Here is a 6,235-nt window from a genome sequence, read left to right as displayed (position 1 = left end):
AGCAGCAGTTAAGAAATCAAACAACATATTGCATTGGGCGAATATGCTGCAAGAGACCTCTTTAAAGTGTTAAAAAGCAAAGATGTCACCTTGAAGACTAAGGTGCGCCTGAGCCAAGCCATGGTATTTTCAATCACAGCATATGCATGCAAAAGCTGGACAATGAATAAGGAAGACTGAAGATGAATTGATGCCTTTAAATTATGTTGCTGGCAAAAAATATTCAATGTACCACAGACTGCCAAAAGAATTAACAAACCTATCCTGGAAGAAGTACAATCAGAATGCTCCTTAGAAGCAAGGATGGTGAGACCTTGTCTCACATACTTTGGGCATGTTATCAGGAGGGATCACTCCCTGGAGAAGACAACATGCTTGGTAAAGAACAGGGTCAGCAAAAAAGAGGAAGACCCTTAAAGAGATGGATTGACACAGCGGGTGCAATAATGGGCTCAAGCATAACAATGATTGTAGGGATGGCACAGGACAGGGCAGTGTTTCATTCTGTTGTACATAGTCGCTGTGAGTCGGAACCAACTCGACGGCACCTAACAATGACATATATATACACATATAGAAATAAAATATCTCCCTGGCAAATTTTCCCACTTTGCTATATAAATGGCTGTATCAATTTACAGTGACATCAGCAATATGTGCTTGTATCAATTTCAGAAAAATATTACTGGCACTTGTTTTCTTAAATTTTTGTCTGATTTTTATATTTAAAAATATTTTAATTGCAAATCTTCGATCCTATGGGAAAGAACATGTTTGTTCACCAGTGATGTGGCTAATTCTTATCATTTGTCATTTATCTATTGGAATCATGACACTTTCTCATAAATTTTAGTGAGCTGTTTGTATATTGCTATTACCATCTGTTATTGGCAAAACTAACATATATCTTAGACTGTAATTGTTATCTTTTAGTTTGTTTTGCTTTTTGCAAAGGGGGGTAACATAAGATTTTGTTGTTTTTATATTCAAATTTATTAGTCTTTTTTTCTTCTTTTTTAGGCTATGTTTCTCAACAAAACAGAATACTTCTAAGAATATTTTTACTTAAAGTGCACTTGCTAATAGTCCATCAACACAGTACAATACTATAAAATACTTTGAAACTGTTGTTACAGATTAAATTGTGTTCCCCAAAATGTGTGTCAACTTGACTAGGCCATGATTCCCAATATTGTATGATTGTCTACCATTTTGTCATCTGATGTGATATTTTCCTATGTATTGTAAACCCTGCCTCTACAATGTTAATGAGGCAGGATTAGAGGCAGTTATGTTAATGAGGCAGGACTCAATCTATTAGATTAGGCTGTGTCTGAAATCAATCTCTTTTGAGATATAAAAGAGAGAAGCAAGCAGAGAGACACGGAGATTTCATACCTCCAAAAAAGTAGTGCCAGGAGCAGAGCATGTCCCTTGGACCTGGGGTCCCCGCGCAGAGTAGCTCCTAGACCACGGAAGACTGACAACAAGGACCTTCCCCCAGAGCCAACAGAGAAAGAAAGCTTTCCCCTGGAGTTGGCACCCTGAATTCGGACTTCTAGCCACCTAGACTATGAAATAAATTTCTGTCTGTTAAAGCTATCCACTTGTGTTATTTTTGTGACAGCAGCACTAGATAACTAAGACAACTGTCCTATCATTAATATGCTTGACTCCCTACTCTTCCTCACCCTCCCCCCAACTAGTTACAAAATCCTGTTGATGCTACCTCCTAAATATTTCTTAACTCTATCCTGTCCTCTCCATCCCCACTACTATTGGCCCTCATCATCTGTCACTTGAAATCCTGAATGCAACTGCCTCCTAACTGGTCTCCCTGCCTCCAAAACAGTCCTCTTGCAATGTAAAGCTGTCTGTAAGTGCCAGCTTAAACCTCCCAGAGGTACTCCCTTTATGACCCCTGCAAAACTCTCCAGTCTCTCGAAAACAATTAGCCAACATGCCTTGAATGCTTACCCTGGGCCAGGCACTGTGCCAAGCACTTGGCAAACATTACTTCAATTAACCTTCACAAAAAAATCTTTCAAATATGATACCGTTGTTGTTCCCATTTGACAGATGAGGAACTGAGGCATATCGAGGTTAAATAACTTGACCAAATTCTCATAGCTAGGAAGACAAAGAGTCAGAATGCAAACTTGGCTCTTGCTCTTGACTCCAAAGCCCACATATCCTCTTAACCCCAGCACCACACTTTCTCCCAGATGGATTCTCATCTCTTAGCACTGCCTGCCTGCCACTCTGCCCTCCAGCAGCACCGCACTGCCTGGAATTCCTCACATACATCTATGCTGCTTCTCCACTATCCCTTTGGTCATGCCATTCTTCTGTTGGAAATGCCTTTCCACCTTCCTTTACCCTTGACCTAGATGATTTCTACTCATCTTTTGAGATTCATTCAAGCATTCTTTGGGAAACCTTTCCCTGTGCTCCCCTTTCCCCATTCTTACCATCTTCTCTGAGGAGATGCCCTTCCTCTGTGCTTATTCCTACCACTGTATTAACCACGTTATCAATTCCTGTCCCTGTGTTTGCCTCCTCTACTAAATCATGAGCAGCTAAGACAATCTTAATCATCCTTTTATCCCCAGCCAGTACAGTGTTTGGCATGTAGCAGGCTCTCAGTGCTTTGTCATAGTGCTCAGAAGAATGAGAAAGTGAAAGAGTGTTTAATCAATAAATTCTCAAATATTCATTCAATAACTGTTTTGTCTAACGTATTATGGCAGGGATGTTTAAAAAAAAAAAATGGACAGCCCATGCCCCATATATGCATTTGACAAAACAATTGACTAATGAGTATCACAGACCATCTGCTGGGAAAGTTCAGTGAAGGAAAGACCACTTTGGGCTGGAACAGTCAAGAAGGCTTCAGAGCAGAGCGGACATTTTAAATGGGGCTTAAAAGATGAATAAGGCTTAGAAAGCAAAGTCATATAGCCATCATCTAAGTCTAATGTTTGAGCAATGTTTAGGTTGGGGACCACAGAGCGGCCATTCCCTTACCCCAGATCAGGGTGCCAGATTCAAGTGTTGTTCCAGGACATTTAACCTTTCAATGATGAGCATCTCTCCTTAACTCTCAGACAGTCTCCTAGGACAGAAAATCACGGAAATATTTCTAAATAAATTAAAAACCTAGAGATGTTTAGATCATAAGACACACTAATAATGATAAAATGTCAGGAACATGTGCAGCTCCACATAATGAAACCAACAACCATCCTAAGGTCATAGAGGTCTTCCTGCAAAATACATGTCATTCTGTTTACATCAAACACAGAAAACTCATTTACAAGTGAATGTCATTTTCATCTTTGTTCCATGGCCAAGTGCATCTCATTTGCATTCGTTTGTTTCCCTACTGGAGTGCTCAACACTATTCTACAGCTGGTGTAGGCTGTGCTCAGTACCTGCTACTTACCATAGGCCCACGCTCAAGTCAACCACCCACAGGCCTGAACAATAATCCCGAAAACGGTTTTATAATAAGGCATTTTAAACAATATGCATCATAGGGAAATCAATATTTGACGATAATGTTAATAGGAAAGAAATTTAAACTTCAACCACATGCATAAATATATATACGAACACCCTTTATCCATGTTAGCCTAGCATTAGGATTGTCCTATTGCTTGGCCTGGAGAAGTATGATTCCACAGCTAAGGTCTCCCAAGGGTCCTCACCAAATTCCCAAGAGAACAAAAGAATGGGGTGAAGGCCCCATTGTTGTCTCCTATGTTCAGAATATGGTCAAGAGCTAATGGTGACTCTGAGTCTTCTAAACAAGGACAGAAGGAGCAAGTTTTTAACAGCCTGTCAACCATCCATTTCCTGGAGGCTGGTCTGATTCTGTCTGGCCTGCTGATTGTCCTCAATGGCTCCTTCTCCACTGCAGCTGAAGCAGAGAAACCTTCTTTAAAAAATTCCTGCACTCCTCCTACAAAACCACTTAACACAAGTTACTCATTGAAGTATTCCTTATAATAAGAAGAAGAAAACAACTTAAATGTTAATCTATGTATGTCTACACAGTGGAATACTATGCAGCAGTAAAAAAAAAAAGAATGAGGAAGCCCTCTTTGAACTGCTATAAAAGCATCTCCAGAATATATTAAGTAAAAAAGGCAAGATAAAGAAATGAGTATTACATCTTTAGTTTAAGAAAGTGAGGAAAATTAGAATACATCCATTCTTGTGTGCTTATATTTGTAAAAAGAAACACTGGAAGTACACAAGTAACTAAATAAATGGTTGCAAAGTGTAGATTTAGATTTTGGGGGCCTGAAGCTCATAGAATTTTGGAACCCACTATAAGAAAAAGAATACAAACTGGACTAAACCAAAAGCAAAGAAGTTTCCTGAATAAACTGAATGCTTCAAAGGCCAGTGTAGCAGGGACAGGGGTTTGGGGACCATGGTTTCAGAGGACATCTAAGTCAATTGAGATAATAAAATCTATTAAGAAAACATTCTGCATCCCACTTTGAAGAGTGGCATCTGGGGTCTTAAATGCTAGCAAGAGCCATCTAAGATGCATCAATTGGTCTCAACCCACCTGCGATCAAAGGAGAGTGAAGAACACCAAGGACACAAGGTGATTACGAGCCCATGAGACAGAAAGGGCTACATGAACCAGAGACTACATCAGCCTGAGACCAGAAAAACTAGATGGTGCCTGGCTACAACTGATGACTGCCCTGACAGGGAACACAACAGAGAACCCCTGAGGGAGCAGGAGAACAGTGGGATGCAGACCCCAAATTCTCATAAGGCCAGACTAAATGGTCTGACTGAGACTAGAAGGACCCCAGTGGTTATGGCCCCCAGACCTTCTGTTGGCCCAGGATAGGAACCATTCCCGAAGACAACTCTTCAGACATGGATTGGACTGGACAATGGGTTGGAGAGAGATGCTGGTGAGGAGTGAGCTTCTTGGATCAGGTGGACACTTGAGACTATGTTGGCATCTCCTGCCTGGAGGGGAGATGAGAGGGTAGAGGGGGTTAGAAGCTGGCAAAATGGACACGAAAAGAGAGAGTGGAGGGAGAGGGAGGGCTGTCTCATTAGGGGGAGAGTAATTGGGAGTGTGTAGCAAGGCATATATGGGATTTTGTGTGAGAGATTGACTTGATTTGTAAACTTTCACTTAAAGCACGATAAAAATTATTTAAAAAAAATACAAAATTAGGTACAGGTTTTGGAAGAAACTCATGCCAGTGAGCTTCATATAGATCTATCTCCAGTAATCATCTATGGGGTACACTGGAGTAGACAGAAATAAGGTGGGATTAAGTGTCCTAAATATATACTCGCTTGTACAGTTTTGATCTGTAAACATGTGGATATATTACTTATTTAAAAAGCAAAATTAACTTTTTTTTTAATGCCTATATCCAAGTTCCAGTCATTCAAGACTTCACATTTTCCCTTAATCCCAACTTCATCCCAATCTTCTTCTTCTGGTTTGGTTCCATTCTGCTCCTAATATCTACTAGAATTCTGCCTCAGCCTGAGTCTTTCCAGTTAATAATGTGCCTGGCATTCTATTTTGATTTTGTCCCTGGATTTCCCTCTCTCAGATCATATAATAAAAGGCCAACCTGCGCCCAGGTCTGCACAATGCCTGGCCCAGATTCTCAGGAGTCCAGCCTGCTACATATGAAAAGAGTTTGAAAATTGAACCACACTGCAGGTAATCTCCAATCCCCAGGAATGCAAGCAGACTGGAAACTTTTTAATCCTAACTTAGTACCTGGTTGGTTCTCTGGCAGTGCACTGAAATTCTCAACAGACACAAACAACCATATCTTCCTTTCCAGGGTCCTCAGGATCACTGGGAAGCCATTCTAGATCCACCCCTATACACATATTTTCAAGCTAGACTGGACTGAACCCAATCTTATGGGGATTTGCCAGAATTTAAATGATTTCGAGTACATAGCAAGCCAAATATGGTTTCCAACTTAACTCTGTTTCTAGCTGACAAGGCCTCAGGACCCATTGATCTTTCAGCTCATCTCATCATCGTCACATAAGACATTCACTGGATTCAGTTATAAAGGATTCCAACTGAATTTCTGAACACCTGCTACGTCAGATGACAGTGTTTTAAAGAGAACATATAGTATGTTGAAAGTGGAGCTGTGGAGTAGACAGGCCAGGAGTAAATTCTGGGACTATTTCTAGCTGACTCTGCACCATAAATTTC

This window comes from Elephas maximus, chromosome 1 (genome assembly GCF_024166365.1).
Source record: "Elephas maximus indicus isolate mEleMax1 chromosome 1, mEleMax1 primary haplotype, whole genome shotgun sequence".
NCBI classification, from domain to species: Eukaryota; Metazoa; Chordata; class Mammalia; order Proboscidea; family Elephantidae; genus Elephas; species Elephas maximus.
Note: the sequence above shows the minus strand (reverse complement) of the source record.